Source organism: Myiozetetes cayanensis, unplaced genomic scaffold (genome assembly GCF_022539395.1).
Source record: "Myiozetetes cayanensis isolate MyiCay16 unplaced genomic scaffold, myiCay2020 scf325, whole genome shotgun sequence".
Lineage (NCBI taxonomy): Eukaryota > Metazoa > Chordata > Aves > Passeriformes > Tyrannidae > Myiozetetes > Myiozetetes cayanensis.
In genome coordinates, this window is record NW_026087550.1 from 30,920 (window position 1) to 46,958 (window position 16,039).

At 60.0% G+C, this 16,039-nt stretch overlaps 2 long non-coding RNA genes across 3 annotated transcripts; both read left to right on the top strand.

The window, feature by feature from the left end:
* The first annotated feature begins 6,177 nt into the window (after positions 1-6,177).
* On the top strand, positions 6,178-9,678 carry LOC126646134 (uncharacterized). Of its 2 annotated transcripts, none has more exons than XR_007630230.1 (4): positions 6,178-6,216; positions 7,573-7,607; positions 8,822-8,959; positions 9,659-9,678. It is a non-coding gene; the product is annotated as an uncharacterized LOC126646134 (long non-coding RNA). The 2 variants fall into 2 exon arrangements; XR_007630229.1 differs by lacking the exon at positions 6,178-6,216 and adding an exon at positions 7,396-7,434.
* Positions 9,679-10,233: 555 nt separating this feature from the next.
* LOC126646137 (uncharacterized) lies at positions 10,234-13,964 on the top strand. Its single transcript, XR_007630231.1, has 5 exons — positions 10,234-10,302; positions 10,728-10,783; positions 11,588-11,679; positions 12,291-12,426; positions 13,743-13,964. It is a non-coding gene; the product is annotated as an uncharacterized LOC126646137 (long non-coding RNA).
* The last annotated feature ends 2,075 nt before the right edge of the window (positions 13,965-16,039 follow it).

Genomic DNA, 16,039 nt, shown 5'->3' on the forward strand with positions numbered 1-16,039 from the left:
TTACCCAAAAAGTGACCCGGAAGTGTCCCAAAACCGACCCTGAAATCACCCAAAACTGACCCAAAATGGGCCAAAACCGACCCAAAATCAACCAGACTTGACCCAAAACTGACCCCGAAATGACCTGAAATGACCCAAAATGCACCAGAATTGACCCAAAATGACCCCAAACTGCCTCAAAATGACTCAAGAATGACCCAAACTGACCCAGAACTGCCCCAAAATGACTCAAAAATGACCCAAAACTGACTCTTAAATGACTTGAAATGACCCAGAATTGACCTAAAATGACCCAAAATGACCCCTCCCCTCCCCCAGCCAGAGGCCCCCGGAGCCTCCAGAGCCCCAAATTCCCACTGGAGGGATGGAGTCGCTTTTGGTGAGTGACGACCCCAAAACACCCCAAAACACCCTAAAAACACCCCAGGGACCCTAAAACATCCCCCAGACCCCAAAATATCCCCCAGACCCCAAAATATCCCCCAGACACTAAACTCACCCCTAGGGACCCCAAAACCACCCCAGACCCCAAAAATACCCCAAAGACCCCAAAATATCCCCAGACCCCAAAAACACCCCCAAGGACCCCCAAAACCCCCAGACCCCAAAATATCCCCCAGACCCCAAAATATCCCCAAAAACTCCCCAGGGACCCCAAAATATCTCCCAGACCCCAAAACACCCCAGGGACCCCAAATATCCCCAAAAACACCCCCAGGGACCCAAAACACCCCAAGGACCCCAAAAGCCCCCCACCCAGACCCCAAAAATCCCTCCAGACCCCAAAACACCCCAGGGGACCCCAAATATCCCCAAAAACACCCCAGGGACCCCAAAACCCCCACCCAGACCCCAAAATATCCCTCCAGACCCCAAAATCCCCCTGTTCCCCCTTTTTCCCTTCCCCCATTTGGTGACCACGCCCATTAAGCCCCGCCCCTTTCCCCGCCGTGGCTCCGCCCCCCTGAGCTCGCTGGCGCCCCCCGCAGGCTGCTGGGGCTGTGCAACAACCTGCCCTACGTGCTGATGCTCAGCGGGGCCCGCGACATCCTCGACCCCCACCGGGGGGCGCCGGTGAGTCACAAACCACGCCCCCTTTGGCGCTGGCCACGCCCCCTTTGGTACTGACCACACCCCCTTTGGTGTTGGCCACGCCCCCTTGGTCCTTGGGCCACACCCCTTTGGCGTTGGCCACACCCCCTTTGTTATTGACCACACGCCTTTGGCATTGACCACACCTCTCTGTCATTGACCACACCCCCTTTACCATAGACCACACCCCTTTCATTTATAGACCACGCCCCCTTTGTCATTGACCACGCCCCCTTGTCATTGACCACACCCCCCCTTTGTCATTGACCACACCCCTTTGTCATTGACCACACCCCTCCCTTGTCATTGACCACACCCCCTTTGTCATTGACCACACCCCCTTTGTCATTGACCACACCCCCTTGGCATTGGCCACACCCCCTTTGTCATTGACCACACCCCTCTGTCATTGACCACGCCTCCTTTGTCATTGACCACACCCCTTGGCATTGGCCACCTTTGTCATTGACCACACCCTTGGCATTGACCACACCCTTTGTCATTGACCACACCCCTTGGCATTGGCCACACCCCTTTGTCATTGACCACACCCCTTTGTCATTGACCACACCCCTTGTCATTGACCACACCCTCTGTCATTGACCACACCCCTTTGTCATTGACCACACCCCTTTGGCATTGACCACACCCTTTGGCATTGACCACACCCTTTGGCATTGACCACGCCCTTTGTCATTGACCACGCCCTTTGTCATTGACCACACCCCTTTGTCATTGACCACACCCCTTTGGCATTGACCACACCTCTTTGTCATTGACCACACCCTCTTGACCATTGACCACACCCCTTTGGCATTGACCACACCCCTTTGGCATTGACCACACCCCTTTGTCATTGACCACACCCCCTTTACCATTGACCACGCCCCCTTTGGCATTGACCACACCCCTTTGGCATTGACCACACCCCCTTTGGCATTGACCACACCCCTTTGGCATTGACCACACCCCTTTGTCATTGACCACACCCCTTTGTCATTGGTCACACCCCCTTTGTCATTGACCACGCCCCCTTTGTCATTGACCACACCCCCTTTGTCATTGACCACACCCCTTTGGCATTGACCACACCCCTTTGGCATTGACCACACCCCTTTGGCATTGACCACACCCTTTTGTCATTGACCACACCCCCTTTGTCATTGACCACACCCCTTTGTCATTGACCACGCCCTTTGTCATTGACCACACCCCTTTGTCATTGACCACACCCCTTTGTCATTGACCACACCCTTTGTCATTGACCACACCCCTTTGTCATTGACCACACCCCTTTGGCATTGGCCACACCCCCTTTGTCATTGACCACACCCCTTTGTCATTGACCTCACCTCTCTGGCATTGACCACGCCTCCTTTGTCATTGACCACACCCCCTTTGTCATTGACCACACCCCCTTTGTCATTGACCACGCCCCCTTTGGCATTGACCACGCCCCCTTTGTCATTGACCACGCCCCCTTTGTCATTGACCACCCCCCTTTGTCATTGACCACACCCCCTTTGTCATTGACCACACCCCCTTTACCATTGACCACGCCCCCTTTGTCATTGACCACACCCCTTTGGCATTGACCACACCCCTTTGGCATTGACCACACCCCCTTTGTTATTGACCACACCCCCTTTGTCATTGACCACACCCCTTTGTCATTGACCACACCCTTTGTCATTGACCACACCCTTTACCATTGACCACGCCCTTTGTCATTGACCACACCCCGCTGTCATTGACCACACCCTTTACCATTGGCCCGCCCTTTGTCGTTGACCACACCCCTTTGGCATTGACCACACCCCTTTGTCATTGACCACACCCCTCATTGACCACACCCCCTTTGTCGTTGACCACACCCCTTTGGCATTGACCACACCCCTTTGGCATTGACCACACCCCTTTGGCATTGGCCACACCCCTTTGGCATTGACCACACCCCTTTGGCATTGGCCACGCCCCCTTTGTCATTGACCACACCCCCTTTGTCATTGACCACCCCCCTCTGTCATTGACCACGCCCCCTTTGTCATTGACCACGCCCCTCTCTGTCATTGACCACACCCCCTTTGTCATTGACCACACCTCCTTTGTCATTGACCACACCCCTTTGTCATTGACCACACCCCTTTGTCATTGACCACACCCCTTTGTCATTGACCACGCCTCTTTGGCATTGACCACACCCCTTTGGCATTGACCACACCCCCTTTGTGGAGGCCACGCCCCCTTTTGAGCAGACCACGCCCTTTTTTTGTGACCCCTCCCCCCCCTTCCCAGGAGGCCCCGCCCAGGAACCGAACCCGCTACGACTGCGACCCCGTGGGCACCGGGTGAGGGGAGGGGCCAGAGGGGGAGGGGCCACGGGGTGGGGAGGAGCTAAAAGGTTGGGGAGGGGCTAAAGGGGTGGGGAGGAAGGTAAAGGGTGGGGTGGGGCTAAAATGGGGAGTGAGGGTGGGAGCTAAAAGGGTGAGAGTGAGAGGACTAAAATGGGGGTGGGGCTAAAGAGGGTGGGGAGAGATAAAGTGAGTGGGGGAGAGGCTAAAAGGGGTGGGGAGGGGCTAAAAGGGGTGGGAGGGGATAAAATGGGTGTGGGGAGGGGCTAAAATGGGTGTGGGAGGCGCTAAAGAGGCGGGGAGGAGGGGCTAAAGGGGGTGGGGAGGGCTGGAAGGGGTGAGGGAAGACCTAAATAAGGTGGGGAGGGGTCTAAAATGGGTGTGGGGAGAGGTGTTAAAATGGGTGTGGGGAGGAGGCCAAGAAGGTGTCTCTTAAGAGGGTGGGGCTTGGGTGGGTGGGGGGTGGGGTCCAAGGGGTGGAGCCTAAAGGGGTGTGTGTCCAGAGGGGTGGGGAGGGGCGTGGCCTCGGTGGGCGTGTCCTGGTGGTGCCAGCCCCTCCCCCGTGCCCAGGCGGTGCTTTTGGCCGACGTGGTGCCCGCCCTGCTCGTCAAGCTCCTCGTGCCCCTCGTGGGAGGGGTCCCTGAGGGGTAAAATGGGGGGAGGAGGGGAGGGTGGGGAGGGCAGGGTAACCTCACCTGTGCCCCTCCCCCGTTCCCTCAACAATTTCGGGTCTGGGGTGTCTTTAAGTGCCCCCTCCCCCCACACACACACACTGTCATTGTGTGCCCCTCCCCACTTTATCTGCCCCTCCCCGCCCCATTGTTTCCCCTCCCCTTCATCTGCCCCTCCCCCACCCCATTGTCTGCCCCTCCCCTTTTCTGCCCCTCCCACTTTAACTACCCCTCCCCACCCCACTTTTCCTTCCCCTCCCCACCCCACTTTGTCTGCCCCTCCCCTTCATCTGCCCCTCCCCAACCCAGTTTTACCTCCCCTCCCCTTCACCTGCCCCTCCCCACCCCATTGTCTGCCCTTCCCTTTGAGGCCCCTCCCCTTCACCTGCCCCTCCCCACCCCATTATCTGCCCCTCCCTTTGAGGTCCCTCCTCTTTCATCTGCCCCTCCCCACCCCAGTTTTCCTTCCCCTCCCCTTCACCTGCTCCTCCCCACCCTGTTGTCTGCCCCTCCCTTTGAGGCCCCTCCCCTTCATCTGCCCCTCCCCCACCCCCTCTATCTACCCCTCCCCACCTTTTTATCTGCCCCTCCCCCACCCCGCTTGGTCTGCCCCTCCCCTTTGAGACCCCTCTCCTTTAGTGCCCCTCCCCCAGCCATGACAGGTCCTCCCCCTCCCCACCCCTCCCCACCCCCTCACCCCTCCCCACCCTATGACGTCACTTTCCAGCCCCAGGGTGGTCCTGGTCTCTGCTCCTGGGGCAGCATCGCCCTCCTGGCCCCTCCCCTCCCTCAAACCCCTCCTCCCCCTCCCCCACTCCCTGATGCCCCTCCCCACCCTGTGACGTCACTTTGCAGCCCCAGGGTGGTCCTGGTCTCTCTCTGCTCCTGGGGCAGCCTCACCCTCATGGCCCCTCCCCTCCCTTCAGACCCCTCCCCTGCCCTCCCCCCACCCCCTCACCAGCCCCTCCCCACCCTGTGACGTCACTTTCCAGCCCCAGGGTGGTTTTGGTCTCTCTGCTCCTGGGGCAGCGTCGCTCTCCTGGCCCTCCTCCCTCAGACCCCTCCCCTCCCTCAGACCCCTCCCCCGCCCCTCCCCACCCCTTTAGCCCCTCCCCACCCTGTGACGTCACTTTTCAGCCCCAGGGTGGTTTTGGTCTCTCTGCTCCTGGGGCAGCGTCGCCCTCCTGGCCCCTCCTCCCTCAGACCCTCCCCTCCCTCAGACCCCTCCCCCTCCCTCCCCACCCCTGATGCCCCTCCCCACCCTGTGACGTCACTTTCCAGCCCCAGGGTGGTCCTGGTCTCTCTCTGCTCCTGGGGCAGCGTCGCCCTCGTGGCCTCGGCCTCGGGACCCACGGCCGGACTGGGGGTGAGGAGGGGGAGGGACCTGGGGGTGGGGAGGGGCCTGAGGGGGTGGGGGAGGGAATTGGAGGAGGAGGGAGGGGAATTGGGGAGGAGGGAGGGCCAAGAAAAGGGTGGGGAGGGGTGGGAGTGGGGAAAGGAAAGGAAAGGGGGTGGGGGAGGGGCGGGGGTCACTCAGGGGTCGTTTGGGGGGTCGTGGGGTGGTCACTCAGTGGTCACTCAGGGGTCACTCAGGGGTCAATCAGGGGTCAATCAGGGGTCAGTGGGTGGTCAGTGGGTGGTCAGTGGATGGTCAGTGGATGGTCAGTAGTGGTCAGTGGATGGTCAGTGGATGGTCAGTAGTGGTCAGTGGTCACTCAGTGGTCACTCAGGGGTCACTCGGGTCAGTGGGTGGTCAGTGGGTGGTCAGTGGGTGGTCAGTGGGTGGTCAGTAGATGGTCAGTGGATGGTCAGTGGTGGTCAGTGAGTGGTCAGTGGATGGTCAGTGGATGGTCAGTGGATGGTCAGTGGATGGTCAGTGGATGGTCAGTGGGTGGTCAGTGGATGGTCAGTGGATGGTCAGTAGTGGTCAGTGGGTGGTCAGTGGATGGTCAGTGGGTGGTCAGTGGATGGTCAGTGGATGGTCAGTAGTGGTCAGTGGGTGGTCAGTAGTGGTCAGTGGTCAGTGGGTGGTCAGTGGTCACTCAGTGGTCACTCTATCCCCAGGGGTGGCCGTGGGCAGTGCGGGGGCGGGGCTGGGTGAGGTCACTGAGGGGTCAGTGGATGGTCAGTAGATGGTCAGTAGTGGTCAGTAGTGGTCAGTGGGTGGTCAGTAGTGGTCAGTGGATGGTCAGTGGTGGTCAGTAGTGGTCAGTAGATGGTCAGTAGATGGTCAGTAGATGGTCAGTAGTGGTCAGTGGGTGGTCAGTGGATGGTCAGTGGATGGTCAGTAGATGGTCAGTAGATGGTCAGTGGGTGGTCAGTGGGTGGTCAGTGGATGGTCAGTGGATGGTCAGTGGGTGGTCAGTAGATGGTCAGTGGATGGTCAGTGGATGGTCAGTAGATGGTCAGTGGATGGTCAGTGGATGGTCAGTGGATGGTCAGTGGTTGGTCAGTAGATGGTCAGTGGATGGTCAGTGGATGGTCAGTGGATGGTCAGTAGTGGTCAGTAGTGGTCAGTGGATGGTCAGTGGATGGTCAGTGGATGGTCAGTGGATGGTCAGTGGATGGTCAGTAGATGGTCAGTGGATGGTCAGTAGATGGTCAGTGGTTGGTCAGTGGATGGTCAGTAGTGGTCAGTAGTGGTCAGTAGTGGTCAGTAGATGGTCAGTGGATGGTCAGTGGATGGTCAGTGGATGGTCAGTAGTGGTCAGTAGTGGTCAGTAGATGGTCAATGGATGGTCAGTAGATGGTCAGTGGATGGTCAGTGGGTGGTCAGTAGTGGTCAGTGGATGGTCAGTGGATGGTCAGTAGTGGTCAGTGGATGGTTAGTGGATGGTCAGTAGATGGTCAGTGGATGGTCAGTGGTTGGTCAGTAGATGGTCAGTGGATGGTCAGTGGATGGTCAGTGGATGGTCAGTGGATGGTCAGTAGATGGTCAGTGGATGGTCAGTGGTTGGTCAGTGGATGGTCAGTGGATGGTCAGTGGATGGTCAGTGGATGGTCAGTGGATGGTCAGTAGATGGTCAGTGGATGGTCAGTGGATGGTCAGTAGATGGTCAGTGGATGGTCAGTGGATGGTCAGTAGTGGTCAGTGGATGGTCAGTAGTGGTCAGTGGATGGTCAGTGGATGGTCAGTAGTGGTCAGTGGATGGTCAGTGGGTGGTCAGTGGGTGGTCAGTGGATGGTCAGTGGGTGGTCAGTAGTGGTCAGTGGGTGGTCAGTGGGTGGTCAGTGGATGGTCAGTAGTGGTCAGTGGTCACTCAGTGGTCACTCTATCCCCAGGGGTGGCCGTGGGCAGTGCGGGGGCGGGGCTGGGTGAGGTCACTCAGGGGTCACTCAGGGGTCAGTAGATGGTCAGTAGATGGTCAGTGGATGGTCAGTGGGTGTTCAGTGAGTGGTCAGTGGTCACTCTATCCCCAGGGGTGGCCGTGGGCAGTGCGGGGGCGGGGCGGGGTGAGGTCACTTTCCTCAGCCGGGCGGCCTCCGGACACAGGTACGGAGGGGAGGAGGCAATCTGGGGGTCTGGGGTCAATTTATGGGTCTGGGGTTGTCTGGGGGTCTCTGAGGGTCTCTGGGGTCAATTTACCGGTCTGAGGGTCAATCTGAGGGTCAGGGGAGTCCTGGAGGGGTCTCTGGGGGTCACTTTAGGGGTCAGGGGTCAATTTGGGGTCAATCTAGGGGTCTCTGGGGTCAGAGATCAATCTGGGGGTCTGGGGGTCCCTGGGGTCTTGGGGGTCAGGGGGTCCTTGGGAAGGTCCTTGGGGGTCACTGTGGGGGTCGGGGAGGGGTAACCCTGGGGTCTCCAGGGATCAATTTGGGGTCAGGGGATCAATCTAGGGGGTCCTGGGGGTCAGGGGTCATTTTGGGGGTCTGGGGGTCTCTGGAGGTCAATTTGTGGGTCTGGGGGGTCAATCTGGGGGTCAGGGGGTCCTGGGGGGGTCTCTGGGGTCACTTTATGGGTCTGGGGTCAATTTGGGGGTCAATCTAGGGGTCTCTTGGGTCAGGGTCAATCTGGGGGTCTGGGGGTCCTGGGGGTCTTGGGGTCAGGGGTCCTTGGGAAGGTCTCTTGGGGGTCACTTTAGGGTCTGGGGCGGTAACTCTGGGGGCTCAGGATCAATTTACGGGTCTGGGGGATCAATCTAGGGGTCCTAGAGGTCAATTTGGGGTCAAGGGTCTCTGGAGGTCACATTTGTGGGTCTGGGGGGTCAATCTGGGGGTCAGGGGGTCTGGGGGGTCTTGGGGTCACTTTATGGGTCTGGGGGTCAATTTGGGGTCAAGGAGCTCTGGGGTCAATCTGAGGTCAGGAGTCTGTGGATCTGGGGTCAATCTGGGGGTCTCTGGGGTCAATCCTGGGGGTCAGGGGTCAATTTACGGCTCTGGGGGTCAATCTGGGGGTCAGGGGTCAATCAGGGGGTCCCTGGGGGTCTCTGGGGTCAGGGGTCAATCTGGGGTCAATCTGGGGTCAGGGGTCAATCAGGGGGTCCTGGGGTCAATCCGGGGTCAGGGGTCAATTTACGGCTCTGGGGGGTCAATCTGGGGGTCAGGATCAATCAGGGGGTCCTGGGGTCACTCTGGGGTCAGGGGTCAATCTGGGGGTCAATCTGGGGGTCAGGGGTCAATCAGGGGGTCTCTGGGGGTCAATTTACAGGTGGGAGGGTCCCAAACCCTCCCCACCCCACCCCACCCCATTTTTGCCCTCCTCCCCAGCTCGGGGCTCTCCTATTGGGCGTCGGGCACGGGCGTGGCCGGGTGGGCGGGGCTTTGTGGCTGTGGGGGTTGGGGCTCTGCTGCCCCTCCCCACGCCCTGCTGCCCGCCCTGGCCCTGCCCCCCACCATGCTCTGCAGGTACCGGGGGAGGGGCTGGAAATGGGGGAGGGGCTGAAAGATGGGGGAGGGGCTTGGAAATGGGGGAGGGGCTGAAAGAATGGGGAGGGGATTGGAAATGGGGGAAGGGCTGAAAGAATGGGGAGGGGCTTGGAAATGGGGAGAGGATTGGAAATGGGGGAGGGGCTTGGAAATGGGGAATTGGAAATGGAGGGGCTGAAAAGTGGGGAGGGGCTGAAAAGTGGGGGAGGGGCTGAAAAGAAAGGGAGGAGGGAGGTTTAAAGGAAGGGAGGGGCTTGGAAATGGGGAGGGCTTGGAAATGGGGGAGGGCCTTGAAAATTGGGGAGGGGCTTTAAAGGGGTTGGGATTGTGGGGAGGGTCTAAAAATGGGGTGGGGCTGTGGGGAGGGGCTGGGAAGTGGGGAGGAGATTTTGGGATGGGGAGGGGCTTGGAAATGGGGAGGGGCTTGAAAATTGGGGGAGGAGCTTTAAAGGGTTGGGATTATGGGGAGGGGCTGGAGGTGGGGGTGGGTGATTTTGGGGTGGGGGGAGGGGCTTGAAATAGGGGTGGGGGTGCGGGGAGGGGCTGGAGGTGGGGGTGGGCGATTTTGGGGTGGGGAGGGGCTTGAAAATGGGGTGGGGCTTAAAAATAAGGGTGGGGCCCTGGGGAGGAGCTAAAATGGGGAGGGGTTCCTCTCACCCTCCCCACCATTTTTTCCAGCTACTTCTTCCTGCTCCGCCTCCTCACCGCCCTCCCCTGCCGAGCCCCTGCCCCTCCCCGGGGTGGGGACAGGAGGGAGGTGGGGTGGTCAAGGTGAGGGGAGGGGCTTTTAAAGGGGTGGGGGAGGGGTTTAGGGGTGGGGGAGGGGCCAGGTGAGATCCTGCCCCTCCCCACCCCGTGGGAAAACGCTGAGGGAGGAGGGGGTTGGGAAGGAGAGGGGGAGGGGCTCTGGGTTGGGGGAGGGGCTTTGGAAGGTGGGGAGGGCCAAAAACGGGGAGGGGAGGGGCTTATTTGGGGAGGGGCTGAAAGGGGTGGGGGAGGGGCCCCATTTTGGGGAGGGGTCAATTTGGGGAAGGGCTTTGGAGGGGTGGGGAGGGTCAAAATGTTGGGGGAGGGGCCAAAAGGGGTGGGGGAGGGTCCTGATTTGGGGAGGGGTTCATTGATGCGTGGGGGAGGGGCCAAAAAGTTTGGGGAGGGGTCAAAGTTGGGTGGGGAGGGAGCTTGAATTGGGGGCTTTTGCAGAGTGGGGGAGGGGCCGTGCCTGACCTCGCCTCCTCCTCCCTGCCCCTCCCCACAGAGCGCCCTGAGGGTCAGGGCCCCTGGGGGTCGTTTATTTCGCCGAGTATTTCGTCAACCAGGGGCTGGTGGGTGGGGAGGGGCTGGGGGTGGGGAGGGGCTGGTGGGGAGGGGTCAATGGAGGTGGTGGGGAGGGGGAGGAGGAATTTTGGGGAGGAGTTGGGGGAGGGGCAAAATCTTGAGGGGTTGGGGGTGGGGAGGGGTCAGAGGAGTGGGGAGGGGCAGAGGGTAAGGGAGGGGTCAGAAGGAAGGGGGAGGGGCAGGAGGTGGGGAAGGGGTCAGAGGAGTGGGGAGGGGTCTGAGGGGTGGGGGAGGGGTAATTACAGGGGAGGGATCAATGGAAAGGGGGAGGGGCTGCTGGGTGGGGAGGGGCGACGAGAGTTGTGGGTGGGGAGGGCATCTTTGGAGTGGGGAGGGGTTTGGGGAGGCAGAGGGAGGGGGAGGGGCGACCCCTCCCCACTCAAACCTTGTACCCTTCCCCCTCCCCCCACAGCTGGAGCTGCTCTACTTCCCCTCCTCGCCCCTCCCCCACACCGCCCAGTACCGCACGTGAGTCGGGGAGGGGAGGGCGTGGGTGGGATGGCCCCTCCCCACCCCGTGGGCCCTCCCCACCTGTAAGAGCCCCTCCCCAGGCTGCAGCTCTGTTACCAGGTGGGGTGTTCCTGTCCCCTCCCCACCCTGTGCCCCTCCCCCAGGCTGCAGCTCTGTTACCAGGTGGGGGTGTTCCTGTCCCCTCCCCCTCTCTAACAGCCCCTCCCCACCCTGTGCCCCTCCCCAGGCTGCAGCTCTGTTACCAGGTGGGGGTGTTCCTGTCCCCTCCCCCTCTCTAACAGCCCCTCCCCACCCTGTGCCCCTCCCCAGGCTGCAGCTCTGTTACCAGCTGGGGTGTTCCTGTCCCCTCCCCTCTCTAACAGCCCCTCCCCACCCTGTGCCCCTCCCCCAGGCTGCAGCTCTGTTACCAGGTGAGGGTGTTCCTGTCCCCTCCCCTCTCTAACAGCCCCTCCCCACCCTGTGCCCCTCCCCAGGCTGCAGCTCTGTTAGCCAGCTGGGGTGTTCCTGTCCCTCCCCTCTCTAACAGCCCCTCCCCACCCTGTGCCCCTCCCCCAGGCTGCAGCTCTGTTACCAGGTGGGGGTGTTCCTGTCCCCTCCCCTCTCTAACAGCCCCTCCCCACCCTGTGCCCCTCCCCCAGGCTGCAGCTCTGTTACCAGCTGGGGGTGTCCCTGTCCCTCCCCTCTCTAACAGCCCCTCCCCACCCTGTGCCCCTCCCCAGGCTGCAGCTCTGTTACCAGGTGGGGGTGTTCCTGTCCCCTCCCCTCTCTAACAGCCCCTCCCCACCCTGTGCCCCTCCCCAGGCTGCAGCTCTGTTACCAGCTGGGGTCTTCGTGTCCCGCTCGTCCTCGCGCTGCCTCCGCCTGCGGCGCCTCGAGGGCTGGCCCTGATACAGGTGAGGCCCTCCCCCTCTGACCCCTCCCCACCCCCAGGACTGACCCCAAATTGACCCCTGAGTGACTCCCCCAAAGCGGTCTTTGAATGACCCCAAAGTGACCCCCAAAATGACCTTTGAGTGACCCCAAAATGACCCCCAAAATGACCTTTTAGTGACCCCAAAATAACCTCCAGAATGACCCCCAAAATGACCTTTTAGTGACCCAAAATGACCCCTAAAATGACCCCCAAAATGACCTTTTAGTGACCCCAAAGTGACCCCCAAAGTGACCTTTAAGTGACCCCAAAGTGACCTTTAAATGACCCCAAACTGACCTTGGAGTGACCCAAAAAATTGACCCCAAGCTGACCTTTGAATGACCCCAAAGTGACCTCTGAGTGACCCCAAAACTGACCTTGGAGTGACCCCAAAATTGAGCTTTGAGTGACCCCAAAGTGGCCTTTAAATGACCCCAAAATTGAGCTTTGAGTGACCCCAAAGTGGCCTTTAAATGACCCCAAAATTGACCCCTGAGTGACCCCTGAATGCCCCCAACCTGCCCCTCCCCCTCTCCCTTTAACCCCGCCCCCATTCCCAAGCCCCACCCCCTGACCTTGGCCCCGCCCCAGGTGCTGAACGCTGCTTTCCTATTGGCTGCCGTGCTCTGGCCCCTCCTCCTCGCTGGGCGTGGCCGCCGTGCTGGTGGTGGGGAGGGGCTGGTGGGGAGGGGCCTACGCCAACACCTTCCTCAACCTGGCCCAGCAGGTGAGGGGAGGGACAGAGGAGGGTGGGGAGGGGCTGGGGGAGGGACACAAGGAGGGTGGGGGAGGGGCTAAAATGAGGGAGGGGACAAAGGAGGGTGGGGAGGGGCTGAGGAGGGCCACAGAGGAGGGGAGGGCTGGGGAGGGCAAAGGAGGAGGAGGGAGGAGGACCAGAACAGAGAAGGAGGGGCCAGAAAGAGGGGAGAGGCTGGGAGAGGAGGGGTCAGAGGAGGGGAGGGGCTTGTTGGGAAGGGGAGGGGAAAATGGAAGGGAGGGGTCAGGTAGCAGGGGAGGAGCTGGAGGGGAAGGGGAGGGGCCAGGTGGGAGGGGAGGGGCCAGGGAGGGACTGGGGAGGGGAGGGGCTTGTTGGGAGGAGGAGGAGCGGAGGGGGGGAGGCTGGAGGAGAGGAGAGGGACCAGAAGGGGAGGGAGGGGCCAAGTGGGTGAGAGGGGGAGGGTCCAGGTGGGAGGGGGAGGGGGGACCTTGACCCCTCAGGTGACCCCAAATGACCCCAAATGACCCCTGACCCTCCCAAATGACCCTTAAATGACCCCCAGGTGACCCCAAATGACCCCTGACCCTCCCAAATGACCCCCAGCTGACCCCAATTGACCCCCAAATGACCCCAATGACCCCCAAATGACTCCCAGATGACCCCCAATGACCCCCAATGACCCCTGACCCTCCCAAATGACCCCCAGATGACCCCAAATGACTCCAAATGACCCCAAAATGACCCCGAGATGACCCTTAAACGACCCCAGGTGACCCCAAATGACCCAAACATGACCCCGAATGCCCCCAGGTGACCCCAAAATGACCCTGAGATGACCCTTAAACGACCCCAGGTGACCCCAAATGACCCAAACATGACCCCCAATGCCCCCAGATGACCCCAAATGACCCCCAGGTGACCCCAGGTGACCCCAAATGACCCAAACATGACCCCAGGTGCCCCCAGATGACCCCAAATGACCCCCAGATGACCCCAGGTGACCCCAGATGACCCTTAAACGACCCTAGATGACCCCAATGACCCCAAACCACCCCCAAATGACCCCCAGGTGACCCCAGGTGACCCCAGATGACCCTTAAATGACCCCCAGATGACCCCAAATGACCCCAAACCACCCCCAAATGACCCCCAGGTGACCCCAGATGACCCCAGATGACCCCTAAATGACCCTTAAATGACCCCAGGTGACCCCAGATGACCCCAGGTGACCCCAAATGTCCCCCAGGTGACCCCAGATGACCCTTAAATGACCCCCAGATGACCCCAGGTGACCCCAACTGACCCCTGTGTCCCTTTGCCCTCAGGTGCCCGGGCAGGGTCAGTCGCTGGCCGTGGCTCTGGTCACTCTGCTGGACGAGGTGGCCGTGGCTGCGGCCGGAGGGGTCGCCCTGGGGGCACACGGGGGGTTCTGCCGCCAACTGACCACTCACTGACCACTGAGTGACCACCAACTGACCACTGAGTGACCACTGACCATGAGTGACCACTGAGTGACCACTGAGTGACCACTGACCATGAGTGACCACTGAGTGACCACTGAGTGACCATGGAGTGACCACACAGTGACCATGAGTGACCACTGAGTGACCACTGAGTGACCACTGACCGGAGGGGTCGCCCTGGGGGCACACGGGGGGTTCTGCCGCCAACTGACCACTCACTGAGTGACCAACTGACCACAACTGACCACTCAGTGACCACTGAGTGACCACTGAGTGACCAACTGACTGCTGAGTGACCACACAGTGACCACTGACCATGAGTGACCATCCACTGACTACTGAGTGACCACTGACCATGAGTGACCACCCAGTGATCTCTGAGTGACAACTGACTGGAGGGGTCGCCCTGGGGGCACACGGGGGGTTCTGCCGCCAACTGACCATTCACTGACCACTGAGTGACCACCAACTGACCACTGAGTGACCACTGAGTGACCACTGATCACTGAGTGACCACTGAGTGACCACTGACCACTCACTGACCACTGAGTGACCACTGAGTGACCATGGAGTGACCACTGACCACTGAGTGACCACTGAGTGACCACACAGTGACCACTGAGTGACCACTGAGTGACCACTGACCACTCACTGACCACCCAGTGACCACTGAGTGACCACTGAGTGACCAACTGACTGCTGAGTGACCACACAGTGACCACTGAGTGACCAGGAGTGCCCACTGACCTGGAGTGACCACTGACCATGAGTGACCATTCAGTGACCATCCACTGACCACTGAGTGACCACTGACCATGAGTGACCCCCCAGTGACCACACAATGACCACTGAGTGACCACCCAGTGATCTCTGAGTGGCCACTGACCATGAGTGACCCCCCAGTGACCATCCACTGACCACTGAGTGACTACTGACCATGAGTGACCCCCCAGTGACCACTGAGTGACCACTGACCATGAGTGACCACCCAGTGACCATCCACTGGCCACTGAGTGACCACTGACCACGAGTGACCATTCAGTGACCATCCACTGACCACTGACCATGAGTGACCACCCAGTGATCTTTGAGTGACCTCTGAGTGACCACTGAGTGACCACCCAGTGACCACCCAGTGACCACTGACCATGAGTGACCACTGAGTGACCGCTGAGAGATCATGGACTGAGTGACCACTGAGTGACTGCTGAGTGACCAAGAGTGACCACCCAGTGACCCCTGAGTGACCAGGAGTGACCAGGAGTGACCACTGAGTGACCACTGAGTGACCACTGACCATGAGTGACCATTCAGTGACCACTCACTGACCACTGAGTGACCAACTGACCACTGAGTGACCACCGAGTGACCACTGAGTGACCAGGAGTGACCCCTGAAGTGACTACCAACTGACCACTGAGTGACCACTGACCATGAGTGACCACCCAGTGACCACCCAGTGACCCCTGAGTGACCACTGAGTGACCAGTGAGTGACCACTGAGTGACCACTGACCATGAGTGACCACCCAGTGACCACCCACTGACCACTGAGTGACCACTGAGTGACCACTGACCATGAGTGACCACCCAGTGACCACACACTGACCACTGAGTGACCACCAACTGACCACTGAGTGACCACTGAGTGAGCATTGAGTGACCCCAGAGTGATCTGAGTGACCACTGAGTGACCACTGACCATGAGTGACCATTCAGTGACCATCCACTGACCACACAGTGACCTTTCAGTGACCACTGAGTGACCACTGAGTGACCACTGACCATGAGTGACCATTCAGTGACCATCCACTGACCACTGAGTGACCACTGACCATGAGTGACGATTCAGTGACCCCGGAGTGACCAGGAGTGACCAGGAGTGACCACTGACCATGAGTGACCCCTGAGTGACCCCTGAGTGACCACTGAGTGACCACTGACCATGAGTGACCACCCAGAGACCACCCAGTGACCACTGAGTGACCACCAACTGACCACTGAGTGACCACTGAGTGACCCCTGAAGTGACCACTGAGTGACCACTGAGTGACCACTGACCATGAGTGACCCCCCAGTGACCACCAACTGACCACTGAGTGACCCCTGAAGTGACCACGAGCTGCCCCCCCCCATGGGGTGGGAAAGGGAAGGAAAAAA